This window comes from Dipodomys merriami, unplaced genomic scaffold, assembly GCF_024711535.1.
Source record: "Dipodomys merriami isolate MVZ:Mamm:240054 unplaced genomic scaffold, mDipMer1.0.p SCAF_866, whole genome shotgun sequence".
Lineage (NCBI taxonomy): Eukaryota > Metazoa > Chordata > Mammalia > Rodentia > Heteromyidae > Dipodomys > Dipodomys merriami.
Genome location: NW_027206475.1, coordinates 253,783 through 280,693, shown reverse-complemented (window position 1 = coordinate 280,693; position 26,911 = coordinate 253,783). Strand labels below are relative to the sequence as shown.

Here is a 26,911-nt window from a genome sequence, read left to right as displayed (position 1 = left end):
GGTAAATAATGTTGCCATAAACATAGTTGTGCTGGGAGCTTTAGTGTGGTCTTCTTTGTGATCATTTGGGTAAATGCCCAAAAGTAGTATTGCTCGGTCATAGGGGAGCTCTATGTAGGTAGAGTCTTTTGAGGAACCTCCATACGACTTGCCAAAGTGGTTAACCAAGTTTACACTACCACCAATAATGCAGTAGGGTTGCCCTATCCACATCTCCTCCTGAATCTGTTGTTATTAGAGTTCTTGATTTTAGCCATCCTAACTGGGCTGAGGTGGTATCTCAGTGTTGTTTTGATTTTCATTTTTCTGTGGCTAGGGAGGTTGAGCATTTCTTCATGTGTCTATTGGCCATCCTTCTTTCTTCTTCAGAGAAGTTTCTCTTTAGCCCACTTATTTATTGGGCAGTTGTTTCTTTTAGGATTTGTTGTTGGGGGATTTAATTTTATGGAGTTCCAAGTATATTTTAGATATGAGACCCTTGTCCGTTGTATGGATAATGAAGATCTTCTCCCCATCCTTAGGCTTTCTATTGATCTTGCTAGCTATGTCTTTGCCATGCAGAAGCTCTGCAACTTCATGCAATCCCATTTGTCCAACCTTTCTATGATTTGTTGTGTTTCTGGGTCTCTATTAAGAAAATTTCAGCCTTTGCCAAGGAGATCTAGGGTTTCTCCTATTCCATCCTGTAAAGTTTTCAGAGTGTCTGCTTTGACTCCGAGGAATTTGATCCATTTGGAGTTGATTCTGCTGCAGGGTGATATATAAGGATCTAGCTTTACTTTTCTACAAGTAGTTAACCAATTTTGAGAGCACCATTTACTGAAGAGGCTGTCTTCCTTCCATTCTATTTTTTTTAGCTGCCTTATCAAGATTAGGTGGCTGTAGTTCTTTAGGTTCATTTCTGGGTTTTCAATTCTATTCCATTGGTCCTGAGATGTGTTGTTGTGTCAGTACCAAGCTGTTTTGATTACTACGGCTTTCTAGAAGAGTTTGAAATTTGTTATTGATTTTCTTCCAGCATGTTCTTTCTGTTAAGGATCGTTTTTGCTATACGTGGTCTTTTATTGTTCCATATATATTTTTGGATTGCCTTTTCTATTTCCTTGAAGAATTTGGTTGCAATATTGATAGGTATCACATTCAATTTATAGATAGCATTGGGAGGTATTGCCATTTTTACGGTGTTGATCTTTCCAATCTAAGAACATGGGGGTTTTTGCTACTTTCTAGGTCTGTTTTGATTTCCTTTTTTAGGTATTTAAAGTTTTCATCATAAAGGTCCTTCACTCATTTGGTTAAGTTAATTTCTAGGTATTTCATTTTTTGTGGGGCTATTAGGAATGGAGTTGCTTTCCTAATTTCAGCCACAATTTTCTCATTGTTGGCATACAGAAAAGCCATTGATTTTTGAGGATTAATTTCATACACTGCTACTTTGCCAAAGTTTTGAGTCACCTTGAGTAACTTGGGAGTGGATTCTTTAAATACAAGATCATGTCATCTGCAAAGAGGGGGAGTTTTACTTCTTCTTTCCCTATTGGCGTCCCCTTTATGTTCTCATCTTGTCTTATTGGTGTAGATAGGCATTCTAATACTAGATTGAAGAGCAGAAAAAAGAGTGGGCATCCTTGTCTCATTCCAGAGTTTAGAGTAAATAGCTTTAGTTTTTCACCATTGAGTATAATGCTTTCTGTAGTTTTGTCATACACAGCCTTTATTGTATTGAGGAATGTTCAATGGTTTCCTAATTTTTCCAGGACCTTCCACATAAAGGGGTGTTGGATCTTGTCAAAAGCTTTTTCTTCATCTATTGAGATAACCATGTGGTTCTTATCCTTGCTCTTTTTGATATGATGAATTATGTTAATTGATTTGAGTATATTGAAGCAGCTTTGTACCGCTGAAATGAATTCTGTTTGCTTGTGGTGGTGTATGATGTTTTGGATGAATTGTTGAAATCGATTAGCCAAAATTTGGTTGAGAGGCTTTGCATCAATGTTCATGAAAGAAATGGGTCAATAGTGCTCTTTCTTTGATGAGGGTTTTGGTATGAGGGTAATGATATCTTCATAGAAAGCGTTCGCTTTATTGGGGTTTTACATCCGTTAATATTGATAGATAGGACTGAGAGGTATTTGGATGTTCCTGCTATTTTATCCTCCTTCTTGGGAGCTACGCCTACTGCATTCTTCCTATGGTTCTTGGATTCTGTTTGGGTGTGGTTTCTTGGCCTTTATTGTGGTCTTCTTGGTTTTCTATGTGTAGGACATCTTTAAGTATCTTTTGTAGAGCTGATTTGATGAACATATATTGTTTGTTTTTTTTGCTATGGAAGATTTTTATTTTACCTTCAGTTATGAAGGAGAGTTTAGCTGGGTACACTATTCTTGGTTGATAGTTGTTTGTCTTTAGGGCATGGCATACCTCATTCCAGGCTCTTCTTGCTTTAATTGTCTCTGTTGAGAAATCTGAGGTGATTCTAATTGGTTTTCCTTTATAGATGACTGATCTTTTCTCCTTGGCAGCTTTAAGGATCTTTTCCTTGATCTGAATTGATCCTGTGTGGATTATAATGTGATGATGGGATGTCCTGTTCTTGTGTGGTCTATTTGGAGTTCTAAAAGCTTCTTGTATCTGAATATGCCTATCTTTTTGTGTGTTGGGAAGTTTTCTGCTGGGATCTTGTTAAACAAATTTTCTAGACGATTAACTTCTGTGTCTATGTGCTCCTGTACACCCATTTCCCTCAGATAAGACCTTCTGATGGTGTCTTCCAAGTGTTGAATAGATTTATCATATTTCTTGAATTTGTCTTGGATAGTTGTATGTTCTTTCTCTATAATACCTAGGCTGTCTTCAATGCCGGAGATTCAATCTTCTGCATGGTCTAACCTACTGTCAAGACTTTCTACTACATTTTTTCATTTTTTTGCTTCTGATTGGTCGGTTTTTATGGTTTCAAAATCTTTGTTGGAGCTTTGTTTTAGATCTTGTATGAAATTCTTTACTTCCTTAATTTGTGTTCAGTGTTTATTCTCAAATCACTTGGTTGATTGGTTATGGTTTCCTTGGACTCCCATTGCTTCTGTTGGGCTCCATTCAGCATTCTCTTTGTGGTCGCCCTGAGTCCTTTCAGGTGCCTGTTTATGGATTCCATGAATGCCTCTATTGATCTTTGTCTATGCTCATCCCGCTCTTGCAATTCTTGTATTACTCTTTGATTACATTTCTCACGTTCAGGCAACTTGTGTAGTTCTCTTTGTCTGATCTCAGCCTGCTCATGCAATTCCTTTATTTCTCTTTGAGTGTTCTCAACCTGCTTACACAATTCCAGTATCAACCTTTTAGTATCTTCCTCAAGCCCATGAGCTTCGTGTTTTGATCTTTGGTTTGCCTCCTCTCTCTCTCTCTCATGCTCACACTGAGTCCTTTGCAGGGTTTCAATCATTTCATTCACCATGTTTACCAGTAATGTTTGTAGAGCTTTTTGGTAACTCTCCTCTGGATTATTCATTATCTGTTCTATCACCTGATTATCTTGAGTGGGAATTGAGATACCCGGACTTGCCATTTTTCCTTGTGTATTTCTTGCTTGTTCTGCCCATTTGGGATGAAAGTAATGCTAGTTTTGTGCTAGAACACAATTTTAAGGCAAGCATCAACCAAAGTCCTGTAATTGCATAGTCAAAAGTCTGCAGATACAATCTATTTCAAGAGATACAGTCTATTCAACATTAAACAACTATGTATTAATGGGGTAAGAATAGCAAAGAAGAATTTGACAAACCAGAAATAATTATGTTTAGGGAGAAAGGTGTGGAAAAATAGGGTTAGAGGGATGTGGAAAGGTAAAAGGAGAGTGATATTAACCAAGTCCTACTCTAAAGAGGGAAATGGATTGGAAAGAATGAAAGGAGAGAGAGAAACAAATTAAAAGAAGAGACAAGAAAAAAACGGAAAGACAAATATTTAAATTTAAAAAGTGAAACTCATAAAAGTAATGAAAATTAAAAGAAGTGACATTGAGAGATGAACGGGGATAGGATGAGAGGAGGGGAGGGATAGAAAGGAGACCTGAAAAACTAAAAAATAATAATTTGTGGAGGGGAAGAGGAAAAACAAGTCGATTAAATCAGGTACAGGTGGACCCGTTGCAACAATGAGAAATACAAGTTGTCATGTCGAAAACGAACTTTACAACTTTGGTGGGGGGGGGGAAGGATTAAATGGGGAGCAGTGGGAGGCTGGGAAGGGATGGGAAGGGAAAACAAAGGAGGAGGCTACAATGCTTGATAAGAAATGTTCTCATTATCTTGCCCATGTAATTTTAACCTCTCTGTACGTTATTTTCACAATAAAAATAAATTTAAAAATACTTCAAATATTGTATAGATATAAATCGATAATACTGCTATTAAGGAATTTAATCCTAAGCAGTTTTGAATTGAGGAATATATTTATGAATTAAGTATGTACACAATGGGGGATAAGGTCTTATAATCAATGACAGGTATATATGAGGATAAGCAGAACAACAAATAATTCATGCAAAAAGAACAAAAGATGAAAAAGTAAAACGAATGAGAAAGAAAGAACTAAAAAGACCTAATGGTCAGTAGAGATTTTTTTAAAAAGCACACATACACACATATACACCTAAAATAAGAGTTATAAGAGGAAGAAAAAAAGATTAATAAAAACAATTTTTTATAATTAAAAAGTAAATATTTTAAAAATATAAAAAAAGACTTCTTTGATTTTGTTTTTGGAGTGTTGATGGGAAAATCCTGTATCTCCCTTGTGTCAGTAACCAGTCTCTTGGTGGAGTCTCTGGTTTGCTTGTGGTGTTTAGTTTTCTGTGGCTTGATTGGTTTTTTTAAGTCAGTTTCTTTGGGCAGGCAGAAATAATTCTGTTGGTTTACCCAGAAGTTTGTGATACTCCTCCCAGGCTAGTTCAGTGGGAGGGAGATCTGTTTTGATTATCACAAAAGAGGAAGATGGCTGTTTCTGGAGTTGCTGTGAAAAGGCTGAGTTCTGGGAAAAGTTGAGGCCCTTCAGAAAACAGTAGCTTTTCCCTGAGGGGCTAGCTTCTGAGGCATTCACAGAGCCCAGCCTGGAGCCATTCTCAGGGTTTATGTTTACTGAATTTCAATTGATTGTCAGGGCTGCTGTAGAGAGGGGCAGCCTCTGGCTCTTTTTACCCAGTGAAGAAAGCCACTCCTTCGGGCGTGTAGCTTTCTCTGCCTGGTTGTGGACTTCAGAATGGCAGGTCAGGGTAGGTACTTGTGACTCCCTAAATGACTCTTTTGTTTTTATCAAAGGACTGAGTTGGAGCTAGTTACTTAGCCAGGCCTTTGTCTGTATCAAAGATGGAGATCTCCGCTGTTGGGGGGAGGAGTGGCCTTCCCTCCTCTGCTTCCTTTGAGAAGCAGTGAGAATGTCAGTTTTGTACTCATGCGGGAGTGTTGGTTCCTGGGTAGCCTATGTTCTGCTATCTGCAGGATGAAGATATCTGCTATTTGTCAGTTTTTGTTGGTGTTGAGTAAAATCTGCTCACCAGCTGCATCTGGCACCTTTGTCCCAAACTCTCTGGGTTGTAGGTATGGTGGCTATGGGTGCCAACACAGCCGCCACAGCCGCCGCAGCCATGGCTGCCAGAAAATGCTCACATCTGTCTCCTTACCTGGATTTTCCCTCTCTGGCCAAACTCTCTGTACTGTGATGCACACTTGGTGTGCCTAGGACTGTTCACTGGAACATTAGAACTGCTTTCTCTGCAAGATCTTGTTTAGCCACCAAGTTCTCCTCTGCCATCTTCTTGAAATTCCTGAAGGTGTTTAAATGTTACTGAAATTGTTTTGGAATAAATATTTTTTACCTTGACTATCTTGAGAAAGAAGATTTGGTTTCTCAGCACTATAGGTAAGAACTTGAGTGAAAGAAACAAAAGGAAAAATGAGGAACAACTCAACACATACATTCAAAAGAAACAAAACAACCCAAGCAAAACCAAATTAACTCAGTACTCAAGAACCAGCAGGAAATTCAAAGGTTTATAAAAATAGCTATAATAGGGGCTGGGAAGATGGTTCAGTGGTAGAGTGCTTGCCTTGCATGCATGAGGTCCTGGGTTTGATTCCTCAGCACCACATAAGCAAAAAGAAAAAAGCCAGAAGTGGCACTATGGCTCAAGTGGTAGAGTGGTAGCCTTGAGCTGAAGAGCTGAGGGACAGCGCCCAGGCCCAGAGTTCAGGCCCCAAGACCGGACTCAAAAAAAAATAGCTATGATAAGCTTATGAAAATCCTGACTACATTGGAGCCTACTGTGGTGAGTATAGTGGTTAAAGCTCAGACTGGACCGAAAGATCTGTACACAATGCCAGGAACCAGTTATTCTAAATTCCAGGAAGAATAACACCAAGTAGACTGAGCCCACGATCATACACAAGTAGGAAGCAAGATTCAATCTGAAAGTTAATCAGGATAATTTAGGGCTGGGGGCGTGCCAAAGTCGTAAGAACATCCATTTAGAAGACACAAGACACTCAATTGAAATTCTAATATGGGTATTAAAGAAAAAAAACTATGACTTTAAATAATTGGAATAATTGCAAGATTTGAATATTGAGTGGAGAAAAATCCATGAGAGAGATAGAGTTTACCCATGTTGCAATGTTTTCTATTTATGTGATAATATTATGTGGTACTCCAGATAAGACAGAGTTACCTTGCAATGAGCATGGATGTGCATTTGGGTGAAAGAAATACTCTACTTACACAGGTGTAAATTAAATGCTTTTTGGGGGTAGATTTTAGTTCTTGAACTAAGAGCCTGGGTGATATCTCTGAGTCTTTTCTCTCAAGGCTATTACTCTACTACTTTGAGCCACAGTTCCAATTCTGATTTTCTGTTGGTTGTTTGGAGATAAGAGGCTCATGGACTTTCCTGCCCAGGATGGCTTCAAACCAAGATCGTCAGATCTCAGCCTCCTGAGTAACCAGGATCCCAGGCCTGAGCCATCCATGTTTTTTAATAATTTAGTAAATTGTACAGTTACAGAAGTTAAACTTTATCATTATAACTTTTATGATATATGTGTGTATATTTATATCAATGCATACATATAGAAATATTTTAATGTATTTTTGTATCTACAGTAGATTTATGAAATCATCCTTCATTACAAAATAACATGGAAACAAGTTTAATGAGGAGCAAAGCATAGGGAATAGTCACGTTTCTTGTTGAATGAAATATGAATTGTGAGAATCAGTTTGAGAAAACCATTTAACAAAATGGATAATGGCTATTAATTCCAATCCCTTTATTTGCCCATATTTTGCATCCTCACACATGAGTGTCAAAGTCAAACCACACATTTTTGCCTTTGTAGTTAAATCATGCTATAATTTAGGGGATAGGAGAAGTAATCAAATAAAGATTAAAATAATAGTAAGTGATGCTATGAGAGCTGAAAATTATTTTAAATATGATAGTAGCTAATTAAATTCCATATCTCTTATTTTTACTCTATTGTCATATCCCTCATGACCACATTAGGAAAGTACATAGAAGATTCTCACTAAATTATGTGTAAAATTATGAAAAATGTATTAAAAGCATATGGGCACATCGGGGCTAGGAAAGTGGCTCAGTGGTAGAGCTCTTGCCTTGCATGCAAGAGGCCCTGTGTTTGATTCCCCAGCACCACATAAGCAAAAAGAAGAAAGCTGGAAGTGGCGCTGTGGCTCCAATGGTAGATTGCTAGCCTTGAGCAGAAAAGCTGAGGGCCAGCGCCCAGGCCCAGAGTTCAGGCCTCTCGACTGGACAGAAAACAACAACAACAACAACAAAGAATATGGAAACAATGTGGTTTTAGCTGATTCAGACCTGTAGGGGGTAGTGTGTTTTTGAGAACTTGAAAATCCTTTGGTGGAGATGAAGGAAGGGATGTGCTTATTCTGGAAAATTGGTTAGAGGGTTGCTCCCAGAAAAACAGTGGTGAATTCTTCCCAAAGGTTATAGTAAAATAATCTCACAGTCATGTTCTCTACTGCACTATTCACCATAGAGAACTTATGGAATCAGCCCAGACGCCCTTTAGCGGAGGGATGGTTGGAGAAAGTGTTGCACATATACATAATTGGATTGCACCCATCCATTATAAAGACCGTTACAGCATTTGCAAACAAATGGATAGATCTAAAATTATGTTAAGCAAACGACGTCAGAGCCAGACACACAAAGGACGCTTATTTGGAAGCCAGAATTTTATGCAACTTAAACAACAGTATTAATCAAAGCATGCTATTTGCAGAGGAGTATTTAAAAGGTGTAATTTCTTATAAAATTGAACTTTTAATCCAACAAAATGAATACCAGGAAATTATCACTTGGAAAATATGAGGGGAAGTCAAAGGGAAGGATTAAAGAGACTTACGGAGGTAGAGAGTGAAGCCATAATATTCAATGCAGATAGTATGAAACTAGGAAAAAATGAAAGTGGGGTGAGGTTTGGAAGGATGTGAGAAATTTATGTAAAGATCCATCATACTTAAAAACTAATTCATTGAATGGAAAACCCTTCGTACAACTATTTACTAAAAATATAATGAAAAACAATGGAGACATCTGATCTTAACCCATGAATCAATATGATAATTTCCTTCTCAGAAATTTTCTTTGCAGGTATTGTTCTCATAATAACAGAAAAGTGAACAACACAATGAATATCAATACATCACTTTGCCTATCCTAAATAGACACAATATAAAATCACAGTACAAATATTTGAATATATCACATGATAAAATAACAAGTAGAAAATATCAAACTATGATTGTTTTTCCAAGTACTTTACCTTTGGTATCTAATTTAATCCTTACAATAATCCCATAAAGTAGAAATACTTCTATTTTTAATTCTAAGATGATGATATGTAAGTCTTCAGAGTTGTAATTACTAGTACAACATTGTACACACGGTAAGTGTTAGGCTGCGGTCCATTCCCACCATATCAAATAACCTCATTCTATTTTATAACTAAATACCAGCACTCAGTCTACTAATTCTAGGAAAATTTCCCAAAATTATTGTGCACACTCTAATAATATTTCACTTTATCTTTGTTAGAAAATAGGTAACTAAGCCGGACACTGGTGGATCACGCCTGTAATACTAGCTACTCAGGAGGCTGAGATCTGCGGATTGTGGTACAGAGCCAGCTCGGGCAGGACAGACGGTGAGACTCTTATCTCTAATAAACCACTAGTAAACTGGAAGTGGCACTGTGGTCCAAGTGGTAGAGACCAGGGACAACACCCAAGCCCAGAGGTCAAGCCCCATGAACAACAACAAAAAAAAAAGAAAATAAGTAACTGTAATATGAAAACTCCAAGTTCATAATCAATTTATACCTCCCTGGTGAAAAGAACTGCTAAACTATAACATTCTTGATTTCTGGCTCAAAATACTAGAAATCATATTTTATCCCTTCACTCAACACTGCACTGCCTGGGGACCACATCTCTGGTTAACTCAGTCTTACTGAAAGAATGACCTGCCCAATTCCTGATGGAAACAGACTGCAGGTCTTTTGGAGCAATCGTTTCCACATTGTAGCTCACCTAAATTGTTTACCATTAGAAGTATTTTGATTGCTTTTTATACCTAACATTTTGAGAGAAATGTACTACTTTATAATGTTATTAAAGAAAAACTGATATAAAAATCACTTTTCACCCCAGATAAATATTTTACCTTTCATATACACAAAAATGCAGTCTGACATATTAATGTTAGGAATGAGAGGTTAAAAATCATAGGCACCAAGACCTAAGTATGAATTAAAGAATATCCAACTTGTGAATACAATTGGTTTTAAAAGACATCAATACTACTGCATTTTTAAATTCCCTATGATAATGATAATGATTCCCTATGATAATGATAATGAAAATGATAAACTATTAACACTTAAAAATAACTCATTTTCTTGGGAGTAGGACACAAAACACAAGGTTAATTCTAATCATTTAAAAAGACCTTTATTTATACTAAACATTCACTCATAACTATAAAGATTCTAAAACTAACTGAAGTACAGAGACACATAGGAACTAATTTAACTGCATCATGTACATTCAATGAACTGTTAATAGAAAACAAAGTTATACTAATAATTAGCTTACCCAATTCACTTACATTCTTTTATTCTATTCCATTTATTTTCATAAAAACTGGGTTTTCATAAAATGATGCATAAAAAAGCCTATATGCTCACTTACATTTTCAGATCTTAACAATATTTATTTCAGAAAATTTAGCTCTATAGTTAATGAACTGAAATAATATTAAAATATTCAAAGAACTTTCAGAAATTGCAAGACTTCCTCTGGGATGTTATGTATATTGGAAACGATATTCAAAAAGCCTTATTTGTTAAAGTTGTCATAGTTACTCCCACAAAAGAGCCATTGGTAAAGATCCCTGTGCATGTACAAAACACCTTCAAATGCATACACAATCGGGACATGACACATCCTTTTTGTTTGTTCGTTTTTGGAAGGAATATCTAACAAGAATATCGACAATACTTATTTTGTCTATAAGATGGGATATTGAAACGTAATATGGGTTTGATTAAATCTTAGTGCGAATAGATATGGTCTTGCAAAGAAAGTGATTCTCTACAGAAATCCGGAAAGAGTTTATCCAACTTGTGTTTCACAGGAATAACCAGAGAGTAATACCTGCTTGGTCAAGTCGGTCCAAATCACTCCATGAGTGTATCTTAAAAGTATAACCAATTTAAGAGTTCAAATATGAATTTTGTACTGACAATCATCTTACAGCAATAACTTACTACCTAATTATGTCCGTAGCTTCTTACCTCACATACTATAAGAGCTGAAAGCGGTCTCTTTCTCTAACTTAATGCTGTAAATGCTTTGATTATGATGACTTTTTTAGTAGACAAATAATATGTACAGAAGGGTGGTTCCACTGAAATGACATGACAGAACACTGATAAATAACATTGCAACACAGTTAGCTCTTTTCAGCCTTACCATGTCCACATTGGCAAGCAACATTGCAACAGCACACACACACATATACATGTATACACATGTTCGCACATGTACATACACATATACATGCATGCTAAATTCAGGGTTTATTGTACAAAAAAGTTCAAATAAAATATTAGTGATTTGTACAAATGATAATATGCCTTATTACAAAATAATACATGAACCATCACCACCCATGTTACATTTTACCTGCCTCTCCAAATGTGACCACTTAATTTATTTTTAATTAATTGATTACCTTATTAATTCATTTGGTGCTAATACTAGGGCTTGAACTCAGGGCCTGGCTTTGTCCCAGAATTTATTTTTTGTTTCATTTTTCTCAAGGCTAGCATTTTACTGCTTGTACCACAGCTCCATTTCTAGCTTTTTCTGGTTACATTCAAATCAGAATCTAATGGACTTTTTTTTTTCTTGGTCTGCTTTCAAACCACAATCCTCAGATTTCATCTTTCTGATTAACTACTACTAAAGACATAAGCCATCAGTGTGGCTTCTACTTTTTCCTCTATAATTATCTAATGCACATACTTAAATAGTAATTTAAAACTGAGAGAATAGAAGCAAGATGTACAGTGATGATACTGTTCTGTCAGAAATTCAAGTTAGTAATGTAAATTATTCTTAAGACCATACACAAAAAATACCATATTATAGTGTAAGAGAACTCACTATTGAACATATGAGCCTTAAGAGCTTTCTAATAGATCCATTATTTATTGTTACCCAACATTGGAAAAATGTGTGAGGCATTGGTAAAATAGAAGTCCTTTGTATGACTACATACATTCCTTGTTTTTTTTTAAAGACCCGTGCTTTCATCTAAAAAGTAGGCCTGTCTATTGCCTTCATGTGATTTCAATAATTGAAAGTGCTTAGTGAGAAGGTCAAAATGTATTAGTAGTCCTTAACTATCAATTCTCATTTTTCTTCTTGGAGAATATAATGATCAAATCAATAATTCAGAATCAGAAATCAATAGTTCAGAATCATGTTTCCAGTGCAAGTGGATCACCAGTAAGAAATCCTCAATAACAATTTTCACAAAGTTTTGTCACAGATACAATCTCCCTGCCTTCTCTAGCTACTTTACTACCTTTCTATTTCTTCATTATATAGGAAAAGTGTGATTCACCTGATTTCAGTCAGATCTGTTGCTAGAATTATCAAGGAATTAGTTTATTGTCTGTAATTTGGTGAAAGTTATGTCTCTTTATGTAGGCTACTATAAATGTATTTACTAATTTCAAGTAAATACATGAATTCTATTCCCATCTTTTTTAAAAAATAAAATTTTGTTTGCTCTATAAATTGATCAGAGGCATGGATTTTGTCGCTAACTAGGTCATTGCACATCATCTGTCTCTCTCTCTCCCTTTCTTGGTTCTCATAGATAATATGATTGCTCCATAATTATCCTGATTTATTTTGCTTTCATATTTTTTGGTTGCATCATTTCAGTTTTTGCTCTGCCATTTCCCAAATCATTTATATAGAAGGCGTTATTTCCTAATTTCTCATTCCTAGAATAAGCTGCACATGAAGAGATCACTGGTCCTCATTTTCAGTGTGTACATTTGAGTACGGAGGAACATCTTTCCGCTGCTCTCCATCAATTCCCTACTTTCCAGTTAGAATAATTTCGAATAGTAAAATTGGAAAAAGAGAAAATAAATCATGGTGAATAAACAGTTGCAGAAAAATCCTTGGATATTTCTGTCCAGATCAACCAATGTGAACTATTAGGAAAATACATGGACACCTCATTCCCACTGGCACTCAAAGTTTCTGGTTAGGCAATTTTTAGGAATATGAAGAACAAGATGAAAAAATAACGAATGACATCAATTGCAAGAAAAAAATGGAGAAGGATCCAAGCAAATTTCTTCAATGGGCTGCCAAAAATATTCGGCTTACTACAGTGCGGAGACTTCTTTCCCAAAAGGCCACTCATGTGAATAGTAGGGATGACGATGAGTATACCCCTCTTCATCGAGAAGCGTACAGTGGACAATTAGACATTGTCAGTGAGTTGGTATCTCAAGCGGCACATGCAATAACTGTAGATGACTGGACACCCCTGCACAGTGCATATACGTGGAATAATACCAGAGTGACTTCTTTATTACTTCATCATGATCCAAATACCAATGCCCAACTAAAGGCCTCTTGTCCCCCTTACATCTTGCTGCTGAGAATTGAGCTAGCAAAGATACGCTGGATCTCCTTCTGTTGAACCATTAAATAAACCAGGCCTGGAAAACAACATAGAAAAACTTGCACTTGATATTGCCAAAAGGATAAGTAGGTATCACTACTTCTATGAAGTTGTGGAAGGCTGTACAAATTGTTCACCTGTGTCCTAATGGTCGGGTTAAGTTTCTTAATTTTCAAAAATGCAAGTCGATATTTTGTGTCCCTACAAAATATTTACACAATCCAAATAAGAGCAATATATTTTATTTTGGTCTGTCATGGGGCTTGAACTCTGGGCCTGGGAGCTATCTCTGTGCTCTTCAGCTCAAGATGAGAGCTCTACTACTTGAGCCTCAGCTCCACTTCCAGTTTTCTAGTGGTTTATTGGAGATAAGAGTACCACAGACTTTCCTTCCCAGGCTGCCTTGGAACCATGATCTCAGATCTCAGCCTCTTGTGTAGCTAGCATTATAGGCATAAGCCACATGTGCCCGGCAACACCAATATTTTACTGTAAAAATTCATGGATTCTGCAGAATTCTTCCAAGTGAATTGCCTGCATTGGATGTCAAAATGTATTCAATAGTTTTTGTATACATGTATAATGATTTCTTCAGAGTTTGTGAATTTTTTAATCAGAAACAATTTTAACTTACCTGTTGAAATGAGTAGTACAGAAACTAAAATATTTCTGGTGCTTGTCTGAAAAAGTATATTTGACAATATCCTATATTCTATGTTTGCATAATGTTCATAATTTATTTTATTTTCTCCTAAATATACTTTGAATTCTACATTATTTTATAATATTTAGGTTCATTAATGTGTCCTTTATGATTACATTCCATATAGAAACAGTTTGATTCCTTTTTTTCTAGGTCTTAATATTATTTTCTTTAGGATAAAATGACAATGTTGTCTAATTTGAAAAGTTTTGTAAAATTTATGCTATGTAAACGCCTTCCTGAGGTGAATATTTAATACACTGATGTCAAACTAAATTTAATTATATGAATTACGTGTATTGTTACAGTTGTAATTTTGTAATCAACTTTTTAATAACTGTTTCTCATTTCTTGCATCTGAAGAATGAAACATATGGAATACTTCTCAAATTTTCATATTATCCTTGTGCAAGTGCCATGTTAATCTCTGCATTGTAATTTGAGTATTCGTGCTGCTGAAGCATGTAGTATCCTCTAAATTTAAGTAGTTAATGATGCAATCTTTATACAAGCCTATATCTATGGGTGCCTACTTGTAACAAGAAAACCGTATTGTTCCGAACAATGCTATCGATCTTATTTCCATAAAATTCTGTGAATAGTAGAAAAATTATATTGATCGATCAATTGCTCACATTTGCAATTTTTTTTGTCAATGACTATCTTAAGTCTTTTTATTTGGAATTTGATCGTACTCTCAATTATTTATAGATAGGTCCAAAGGTGATGGCTTTTTCAAGTAATAATTTATCCAACTGTGTTAGCTATGTGGACCTAATGGATTCAAAGTAAGCATTGCTTAAGAGCTACTTCTAAACTTCTTCAGCTGATATTTTCCCAAATGAGGTGTTACTGGCACAAATGTCTACCTGAGCCTTCACCCTTCTTCCATGTGGGAACAGACCAACCAGAATATCTTACCCTGACAGCATAGATTGTCTTACTAGAACAAAACTAATCTTGGTTACAAGGGATCATAGAGAGATGAACAGTTCAAACAGAACTGTTCAGACTAGAAGGTATTTTATCAAAATATAATTGTTTATTATACCTTCCATTTCAAAAGTAGCTAAAGCCAAGAAGGTGAAAAAATTGTTCATATGCATGATTACTTAATGTCCTGGCCTGTCTACTATCCAACCAGGCAGGAACTTACACTACTGCCTTTTTATCACCAAATATTTTCATAGTTGCAGGAGAAGTTCATATGTTTCTCCTCGTTATTAGGCATTAAATTGATAATATTTTAATCACAGTGTTTCCTCTTGCCTCCATGCTGTAAATATAAAAATGGTAAAGCTTTAGGTCTAACTCTATCAAACACTAAGGTAGAGATAATGGAATAATACTTTAAAACAGAGTTGCGTTTGATACAGTAACTACAACAGAACAATGCAAACCTGTGCCTTTTAATTATATTATATATAGTTACATATTTTATATTTATATGTGCTGATTTTATATTTCACACAGTAAAACTTACTAGAATTAGTTGATAATTTGACAAATAAATTTATATTTATTTATTCCAATAAATAGAATTGGAATATAAATAATTAGGTTTAAAATATATATTAGAATATAAAAAGTATCAATGCAATGTCTATAGTATAAACTTGTGATACATCCTAACTGTTCTTGGTCTTCTGAATCCACATGGTAAAAAAACAATGTTTTCCTCTAATCTATAATGTATTTTACTCTGCTGCTCTGTCTATTGTTTTAACTCTCTTGTCCCAAACTGTTTTTCTCCATATTTCAGAAGCATTCCTATTGATTATACCCAAATTTTGCTGAGATATCTAAAAAAAACATTATTCTTCTGCAGTCCCCATGGGTCCTAGGATCCCAGGTCCCAGTTACCTGCATCATCAGATAACAGGGGCAAGACTTCTCACCAAGGCCCATGCAACATTTCAGCACATAGTAATTGAAGACCAATCTCAATTTCTCATTTCCTATATTTCAGGGCCCCAATTACTTGAGATGCAGGAATTAGCAGTAAGCAATTGTGGAATGCAAGGCAACTTAAAATGAAGAATGAAATAACAAAATTTGAGAGAAAGTACTGTAATTAAAACATTCAATTTATAGATGACCAGCCCATATGAGTGAACAATTTCACAAAGTGTCATAAGATTATTTTTAATACCCCTCCCCTATGATTAATGAAAGATTTTATTCCAACATAAGTGGGCCAAAAAATGGTTCCTTGAAGGATAGATCCATAATTGGTCTACTAAAGCCCAGAAAACTTGACTTAGAGGTCAAATGTAATTCAGAAAAATATTTGAAGCACTAAGGAGTGCTTCAAAACACTGGGAGTTCAGTACAACATGGTTCTGTTGTATAAAAATGTCACTCTCAAACCAATGATAATCTACATTTAATCTTCTGAAAGTGTATTCCTTTTCAAATAAACTTTTTAAAATCACATTCGTCAAAATGACATTTTACAAGTTGATGATACTTAGAGACATTACAAGTTTTTTAAGTGTAGGGAGCAAGTTACAATAGAGTTGAATTATTTACACAGCACTAATGCCAAACACGTTCAACCATTCATTAAAGTGTAGAAATAGTACCACCCACAATTTGTGTTTTTCAGTAAGGGCCTTCCAGAAATGTGTTAAATAGGTTAGCCTCCTAAATTTCAAACCCAAACCTGAGCTAATAAATTTCATCATTTAATAAGGTACACTTTAAAAAGTCACAAATAGTTGCCTTATCATATGTTATTTTATTTTTTCCCTCTGTCTAACATAGTAAGAAATATGACTTTAAGTCTTGAATATGGGTATTCATCAGAGATATGACAAACATAATATCTGTCTTCTATTTTTATCATATTCCTATTTTGGAATAAATTTTAATTTTCTTCTTTTTCAAAACTTATAGGCAGTAGAAAATATTATTCCATGTAAAATAAAATAATCACACCATTGTACAAAGCCATTTATAAAAATTCGTAGTTAGGTATACATTCTAAGCCATTTTTTTAACTTTCTTTTTGACTAAAGATTAATCTTCCAAATGGATGAGAATAAAATCTTGTTTAGGTGCTTCACCTCTCCAGTCTCCAGCAAACTTTTGCTGCAGATAAATCAATTATGGAAATATAAGCTGACATCAGTTCAAGAATATGCAGGATTTAATGTCCATGGAATGCATATAAACCATTCAAAGTATTAATAGACAGTTTAACACTGACTATCAGGAAGTTGAAACCATAGTGGAATTATAGTAAAGACATAGAATGAATGAAAAATGAACAAGGGGCAAGTACAGCTAGAGTATTCAATGTACACATATGATAAAGGAAGTGGTAAATTGGAAATTGGTAATTGGAAATTGGAAATTGGAAAGGGTTGGTTGAGAATGATGGAAAGAATGACTCCTATCTAGGAGCATTGGACAATTAGATGGATATATTTAATTGTAAAACAATTGCACAACCTTTTAAAATTCAGTTAAAAAACACAAGAAACACAAAACAGAAAAATTACAACCAAACAGCAATCTCCAGAGAGTATGAATATGACCTTTCAAAATTTTAATCTATTAATGAAGGGCAGTCTTGGGAAAAGCAAACAAAACTGTTCAAAGAGGGAAGTTTGGGATAGGGGAGAATTTTGAACAGAATTAAATAGATTTTCTAAGGTTATAAATCACCTACATCTGCTGCAAATAGTATCTTTCTTCTACGAGATTTCTGTCTGAACTGGATAATCCAGTCCTGTGACACACTTGGTAGCTTGTGAGGTTAGAGTGGAAGAAACAAGATCATGAACCCATTACTCCACTGGAGAGAAAACAATACTCTATATTTTCTCTAATCTCTCTTCACTACTCTTTCTTCATACTTTTAAGTCAATTGATTTTGAATTACATTTTTCCTTCTTTCTTCTGGCAAAATAATTCATTACATATTATTTGCCATTTTCTTCTTTCATGATGTTTAATTGGCCAAGTGAGTCCATTAAATATCCCTCTTGCATTTGGTTGCTATGAAACAACATTTATGTTAATGAGGAGAAATCTAATGTAAAACTTTGTCTCCAGAATACAGACCTAGAAGCTGTGATCACAAATATTTGGCTATTTTTTTCTTTTACCTTAAAAGACTTCTTGTGTCTAAAGTGCCCACAAAAATAAGTACTCCATCACTTGTTGGTTCAATCAGAATTGTCTAAGTTCAAAGATATATTTTCCTAACAAGATGCTGATAGGAAACAAAAAATACTGCACTTTTATCTTCTCTCTTAAGATTCTCCTTAGATACCATATCAGTAACAGTGAAGTTATTCTAGGCAAAATTATTTCAACAGATTATTTTTCTCTTGGTCTTGCATTTGTTCACCAAGATTTATGGAGGAGAATAGAGTTGAATGACCCATACCTTGGAAGACAGTGTCTGTTACAAAAGGACAATGCTTCTATGTCCTACTTCTATGTCCTCCTCTTAGCTGTTGCCGGAGTTCCAATTAATCACAGCTTCTTGGCTTCATGTCTAGTGAAGCTGAAGGACTATATGGGCTCCACCACTGTTAAATCTTCATTATTTCTCTTTTAAAACTCTTTAAGTTGCCTCATTTGGACGTGGAATTTATTTTCATGTCTTCATTCAATCAGTTCTGCACTGTAGTGAGCCAAATAGGCTCTGTAAACTCACTTTAGGGAGTAAAAATTCTAACACAATTTATATCAAAAAGTTTTGGCCTCCCTTCACTGCTGAATACAATATGCTTAACTAAGTCTTCTAAGAAAACTTATTTTATTAACTTTTCCTTTTGCTCAATTCTTTTCTGAACTTTTTGGCATATGTAATAACAGAAGTCTTCACTATCTCATATTAATAAGGATATTACTTTTGTGAGCCACTTAGAAATGTGAAATCATTGGTTTGAAGTATCCGATCAGATTTTTTTCTGTGTTTCACTGCTTCACATCCAAAGACATTGTGGAAAGTGTTACAAACAAAAATGTGTAATCCCAACACCTTCTTTCATTGTGAAGGTCACTTTCTCCCTAAATATTTTGACACAAATTATCTTTTTCAGAGAATTACTCTTTGGTAATTAAACGTAAATTCACAAATTTTGATGCCTTATTTTTTTTAAGAACTTTGAATTTAAATTTCAATACAACTTTGTTTCAAACAGTGAAAATATATTTCCTGGGTAAGGACAATTCCAAGGGACCCTACAGGATTTACAGGTTTGTTTGTTTAGTGTGAAAAAGAGCCATCTTCATTCACATTGCTCCCTCTCTACTAAGTCTCCTTGGATTTCTTTGCATGAAAAGACTATTCTTCCAGGCAATTTCAATTTTCGTAATAGGCTAAGTTGTTAAAATTTTGAACAATTAAAATTTACCTGTCATAACATTAAAACTTTTGAAAATCCTTTATCAGAACCACGAATTCACCAATCCTAATTCCACCATTACCATCAAAAAGTTAACATGCTATTTTCATGATATAGTATCCCGGCAGCTATTATATTCCAGTGGCTTTGTTATGTATATAAATAACCATATTAGCTGATGCTAAGCACAATTAATTCCAAGATATGGAACCAGATTTTTTCATTTGTGGTTGTTGTTTTTGATGAACTATGTGATTTCGGTTTTCTTTGGGTTTTCCCCCTATGGTTTATCCTTCCGGTATATCATTTTGTATTGTATATACATTTACCTTGATTAGTGAAGGGAAGAGGAAAAGCATAATGGTGAGACAAAGGACAAAAGGGAAACCAATGCAATAGCAATACTCACAAGACAATATATTGGAAATGTACATTACAACTTGTGAGGGATGAAGGGGTGAAGGAAAACTGTGAGAAAAATGAGAGAAGGTTAACAAATTTGAAAAGTTATTATTTAATACCTTACAATTACTGTATCCCCACTGTACATCACTTTGATAATAAAATTGAAAAACAAACTGCATAAAATATAATTTCACTGTATTGGCACAGGAAATAATATTCTTTATGTAGTAATCTTTTAAAAATCAGTACTATTTGGCATCTAATTTGAATTAATTACCCCTTTTTATCAGAGGGTCATCAACTTGAATGTTATTCAACTAGACAATATTTTCACAATATACTTGCCAATTTTTTCAAAAAAGTATAAATTTAATACTTTCTCATTCTAAAACAGAAAACTGTTTAATGCTATGGAAACCCATAACTTTTAAAAGTAAGTAGTTAATAGGACAGAATATATGTGTTCTTCAAAATTCCTATGACTAATAACTACTCAATTTTAAATTCTAAACATTCCTGAGAGATTCCAAACAGTACCTGTTTGCATGTTATATAATTCTGCAATAGATTTAGTTTCCAATGGGGTGTTACAGACTGAGAAGTCAACAGAAAAATAGCCACATTCTGGTAGAGGATAAAACTATGAAGTATGTGTAATAATTAATTCTTCAAGAGTAAGCTATTGTTTATCAGCGTAAGCTATTTTTTCTATGACCATCAATCCCAAGATTTATGCCATAAAGTCATCCTAGCCCAACAGTTTCCAACTTTTAAGGGGCACCTTAAAATTCCTTAATTCACATCATGAATACCTTATCTCTATTTTGAAAAAAATGCTACACCTCTGCTAATGTGACGCCCTCCTTGTTCTGAAAAGAACACCACAATACATTCAGCTGCATCATTTTTCCTCCACTGGTATTCTTGAGATCAGAACACTTGCAAATATTATTTATATTTATATTTTTTTAACTATCATAGATATTCAGGATGCTAAGATAAAAAAAAAATTATGGTTCAAAGCCCACCCAGGCAGGAAGGTTTCTTAGAATCTTATCTCCAAAAAAATTCTCCACAAAAGCCAGACTCAAGTGGCACTGAGGTTGAAGTGGTAGAGCACGAGACTTGAGCATCAACAGGCTCAGAGATACTGTCCAGGCCAAGAGTTCAAGCTCTAGGATGAGCCAATAAAACAAAAACAAAATTGAAAACAAACCCCAAACCTAGCATTTTTCTCCATGTATACAGAGGTACGTGAATAAGGAAATGACTTCCTGTTTTACAAATAGGTAGAAGAAAGAAGATGTCACACAATTACTCTCTTCAAACCATATTAAACCAAACCCTTAAAAAATTGGTTTTTCTAAATGTATAAATTAATGTCATCCATTTTTGGCAACTCTGTCTAGATTATTCACATTAACACAGTATACATGAACTGTGGGAATTATCTATTAACTATGTTCTAATTATAACTCTCTTGAAAGAATATCTAGACAAATAGAATGCCAGAATCATTTGTGAAATTAACAATTAATCCCTCTACTTAAAAAGAATTTTGTAGTATACTATAGAATATGAAATTACAAACAAAACCAAAAAATATATTTTAAATCTAAATTCTAATTTAACAAGGTCTACAAAGTCCTACATTAGACGATCTTTGCTATTTCTCCAGATTTAAGCTTTTGTAATCCTTCAACATTAATTTGGAATCCAACAGAATGAGGCTTACTTACTTTTGCAAATTTTTGGATGGGAATCATGATCTATTTTTCATCTGTAATGATGAGAGCATTTAAAACACAAGTGTGGATATATATTAGTTGCATTCAATAGGAAACTTGACTTCTCAAAACGTAATGACAAAATTAGCCCAAACTTCCAACTGTGTATTCCTTTTTTGTTGTTTGGTTTGTTTTAATGAGACAAAATTATTCTACCTGGTCCAGGTAGAATAATTGAGTGCTACAATTCCAAGCTTGTAGCACTTTGCCCTGCCATAGTTTGTTTATTTAATCTAGAAACAGACTAGCAGTTCTGAACTTCTCCTATGATCTTATCCACTAGACTGAATGCTCAGACTGTTTATGTACTATTTTCAAAGATGTTTTAACATTTGACACAGGATATGAACATTTTCAGATGCACCTGCAGGGTTCCCTGATTCATTCCACCATGGATCCTATAATAATAATGATTACTTGACTTTCTTACTATCTCTGGTCCCTACCTATGTAATATTATCAACTTCTGGGGGAAAGTTCACTTGAAGGCTTTCTAATATTTAAAATTATCATTTGATTCTAATCTTACTCAGGACTTATTTTCTATTGTTTTCTAACTTTTATACATATTCTGAGAGTTGTTTCATTTGTGTCTTTTTGTGTGCACCTATATGTGCCTCTGTGTGTATGTGTATGTTCGTATGTATGTATGCAAAAACCTAAAGCTGTTATTCAGCAATGTTGCTCGTGACTGGTATTCCAGCTTTTGCCTGATTAATTATAGGTAGTGTCTCAAAGCCCATACTGTCCAAGTTGGATGCAAATTGAACTTCCCAGACTCCTTTACATTCTGAGGTTTTATTTTTCCAGGAGTATCAACTTTTAAACTTCAAACACTTTTGGGAGTGTAAAGTCTAACCTGTAGCCCAGATTTTTAACTCAAGAATTCATATAAAGATAGATGAACATATACATTACATATCCTGAGTGTACGCTGTTAGAAATGTGATCATAAACCAAGTTGTTGTGAAATCTGAGGATTTGGGTTTAAAGCCAGCACGGGTAGGAAAGTCCTGCAGGCTCTTTTCTCCAATAATTACTAGAAAATTGGAAGTGGCACTGTGGCTCGAGTGGAAGAGCCCTAGCCTTGAGCTGCATTTCAGAGGGACAGCAACCTGTCCTATATTTCAAGTGCCACAAACAACAAAAACAACAACAAAAAGAATATAAGAAAAGGAAAGAAAAAGAAATGTGATCTTAGCCACCAGGTTCATTGCTAGTATAATTCCTGTTCTCTCAAGATGGATTCTTTTTTCCAGTTATGTGTCTACTCTCATATATCTGACTTGCATTGGAAACAGAATCATTCTTCCATTCTCCTTTTTGCACATTTACGTGATTAGCAAGCGTGATTTAGAAAGGCAGTGGCCTCATGCTTCATGTTCCACTTAGGAGTAATGCTTTCTCTATATCACTCCCATAAATCTACATATTGGATTTGGCTTTATTTTTTCAATGTGTTCTGATTTGTTGAGTCTTCTATATTTTATTGAACACTTATACATAAACACAGAAATTCTTTTTCTCCTATAATTGCTATTGTTTGTCTTACTCTTAACTTATGTACACTTGGGAAATTAATGCACAGCACATAGACTCACAAAAATGATCTGAGAACCTTCTTCCTATTTAAAATTCACCTTAATTTACAGAGCACATAGGAAGTTTGAACAAAATGTTCTCATGGATAATGTATTTATAAGCAATTTAAATTTCATTTCTCTTTACTAAGTTGTCTCTGAAACACGTGTTACCTCATGGCCAAAATTATCGTTGTGCTATTTCAATGAAGCCAGAAAACATTCATTTTTTTCTGGAGCAGTACCATAGATTGTTACTGGAAGAAAGTGGAAGTAACTGTTACTGGATGTGGAAACTGATCCTAGGAGAGGAATTGAACATAGAGAAATGACAAAGTTCAAGTTAACTATTGCTTTCTTTTTTACTGTATAAGAAAAGGATCCTAGGCTGGAAGGAAACTCTGTCCCTGACTTTTGTGAGTGTGTCCTTTACTCATATAAAACTTGTCTGTGAACTTCTGGTTGAGAGTATTACAAAAGGAAACAATGTGTCATTTGAAGCCCAGTATAGAACAAAAGGAAGTCACTTTACTTTAAAAATGTTCTACTGCAAAGAAGCAAAGATATGGAGGTTTTAAAGTGTCTTATGGATGGATGTTTCACTCCTGAGATGATTCTCTTGTTGCAGGAATCAGTTATCAATTCCTTTAGTCTGGTCCTGAGTTTTCCATAGCAATAAGGATTCCAAAAAAGCAGGATCCAGTGAGTATGATCAGAAAAAGCAGCCTATTTTCAGACCACCACTATTTTAAGGAGAGTCCCAAAGAAATACCCAGGGTTTGTTTTGTTTCCTTGTTTATTTAGTTTGTGCTGGTTCTGGGGCTTGAACTTAGAGACTGGCCCCTGTCCCTAACCAGTTGTCTTTCTTTCCCACCTGGCCCAAAGCTAGTACTCCGCTGCATGAGCCAAACCTCCACTTCTGGCTTTTTTGGTGTTTAATTACAGATAAGGGTTGACAGACTCTCTTGCCTTGGTTGGCTTTGAACTAAGACAGTAAGAAAGCTAAGTGACATCAACTGTATGTACTTCTTTTTGAACCAAGAAATATTAGATGAAGTTTATTATAAAGTTACTATTTGGCAATTTTTAAAGAAGAGAATATGTTTAGCAAAGAAGCCATAAAAAATAACTCAGCAAAAGTAGGTGCACTACTAAATCATTTGGGAAGATTACTATGGACTTCATCATTCCTTTGAGGGAAACTTAAAGCCATATTTGTAATTTTTTGTTGGTTGTGATTATTGAATATTGATGCTGGGCCTTGTCTCTCAGCTCTTCAGCACAAATTGAGCACTCTACCACTTTAGCTACAGCACCACTTCCGAGTTTCTGGAGTTAATTGAAGGTAAGTGTTTCATGGACTTTCCTGACCAAGCTGGCTTTGAACCACAATCCTCTGGTCTCAACCTCCTGAGTAGCTAGGATTACAGACATGAGCCATCAACACCCGGCTCATATTTGCATTTATGTTCACTTAATGTCACTATGTAGACAAAGAATGGAAATCTGAACCAAATGATGTGACATTGAAGCTTGTCAGAATGATTGAGTTAGCAATAAATATGTCCTCCTTTCCCATTTTGTTACATTAATGACCCATGAGCTATGGGTCTCTTACATTAGCATCCTCTTCCATCTTTGTAAGTGTATTTAGTATCAGAAAATGTTCACAGAGAAATATAGAAAGACAGATTTTTAGAAAGCAAAGGAGATCAGGTATGAAAGAACAGCATAGGAGATACATTTATCACACAGAGATTAAGAACTAGCCTAGGAGATTTTGAATGCTAAAGGCAATGAGGAATAAGCCTAGTTGATAACTAGTTCTTCAATATCCAAAAATGGTTTCCTAGAACGGTTTCTGCTATACCTTAGTTACTATCATTTTTTCTTTCCATCAGGAGTTATTCCTTCTCTTCTGTCACAACTGTTAATTAGCCTCTGCCCTTTTGGTGTGATGACTTGCCAAAAGAGTTTCCAAATCTCACTTAGACTGTTGTTCTTGTTGTTGCTGTTGTTGTTTTGGCAGTCCTGGAGCTAAAACTCGGTGCTTTTTTCCCCCTCAAGTCTAACCATCCACCATTTGAGGCACAGGACCACTTCCAGTGATTCCTTTTCAATTTATGTGGTACTGAGGAATTGAACCCAGCGTTTCATGCATGCTAGGCAATCACCATACCATGAAGCCACATTCCCAGAACCCTAAATGACTTTCTTAAGATGGCATTACATTTTCATTATGTAACTATGTATCATAATTTTAACAAGAAATTTTTGCTAGAAAAGAGCATTGAACACAGTACTGAGTCCAGTAAGGCTAGTTGGACAATGGATTATTGTCACAGTGTAGCGAGGGCACAGAGGGAATTACCTCATGGAGCTGGTACAACAGAGTGAGCATGACAGAGCCTTTGCCACAGTCTACCTCCAGAATGAGAGGGCCACCTTGGTTCCAACCATATGGGGATGCTCGGCCACCTCCTCCAGCACCCATTGAATCAGTTCCTGAGAGAGAAAGAGAAAGAAAGAAGGTCAGAATTACACTTAAGCCAGGTGCCGGTGGCTCAGGCCTATAATCCTAAGTACAATGGAGGCTGAGATATGAAGATCGTGGTTTATAGCCAGCCCAGCAGGAACACTTGTGAAACTCTTTTCTCCAAAAAACACCAGAAAACTGGAAGTGGTGCTGTGACGCAAGTGGTAGAGTGCTAGCTTTGAGCTGAGGAGCTCGGGGAGCTGCCCCAGGCCCAAAGTTCAAGCCCCATGACTGAAAAGAAGTGGACTTCCCAACACAAGAAGTGGACTGAATAGCACCCATTGTCCTAAGGAGCATGGCAGAGAAGTCAGGCCGAGCTTCCTGTCAGCTAGGAGTCATTAGTAGGTCACCTGGATTCTCTGTGCCTCAGTTTCCCCAGCTTCAAAAGTGAACAAAATGAAGGATCCCATTACTCATGGGGATAGGGTAATAAAGAAAGAGATCCATGTTTTGTTTCATAATCCTATACCTGTTTCACCATTAATAACACACACCATCTGAGATCATTCTGGGACTCTTCCTATCATATGGTCACAGAATTGCCAAGAACAGGATCAGATGGCCCCTCCCTCTGTGCCTGTCTCTGCTGCAGAGATCCCTCTATATTAATCCCTTGTTTCCTCAACTGTACCAGGAGGAGATTGAAGTCCAATGGTTGAGGCCCAACCCAGAGCTTCACCTCTGGTCAAGAATCGGCTGCCGTGGACTGAGTTTGGGACAATCCATCTAAACTAATGACTGAGCGTGGTGCTACATGTCTACCTTCCCAATTACACTAGACCGGGCCTGGTGGCTCATGCCTGTCACAGATAGGAGGACCATGATCCAGCCCAGCCTGAGCATATGTTAATTCTCCATCTCAGAAAAGCCCAAGACAGAAACGCTTGACTCGCATTGTAGAAGACCTGACTGGCAAGCCTAAGGTCTTTAGGTTTAACCTTAATATACCAAAAAGAACCAGAGTGCCAGTGTCAGAGGCTCATGCCTATAATCCTAGGTACTCAGGAGGCTGAGATCTGAAGATCACAGCTCAAGATTTAAGATAGGGTTGGCCTCGCCCATCAGACCTCATGATGAGAAGACCCAGAGTCTGACCTATGCTGTTGCGCTCCATACTAGCAGAACTCGTATCCTTACTAAGTGTTGGTCATGCTCTCTGTCCCCCTGGGAAGCCATCCCCTGCAGACCACACTCCCAGGTCCTCCAAATCTCCCACTGCCAC

The 26,911-nt window shown here is 35.7% G+C and overlaps 1 pseudogene; it reads right to left on the bottom strand.

Moving 5' to 3' along the window:
• Window positions 1–14,382: 14,382 nt before the first annotated feature.
• On the bottom strand, window positions 14,383–14,479 carry LOC138820354 (U6 spliceosomal RNA; annotated as a pseudogene).
• Between the last annotated feature and the right edge of the window lie 12,432 nt (window positions 14,480–26,911).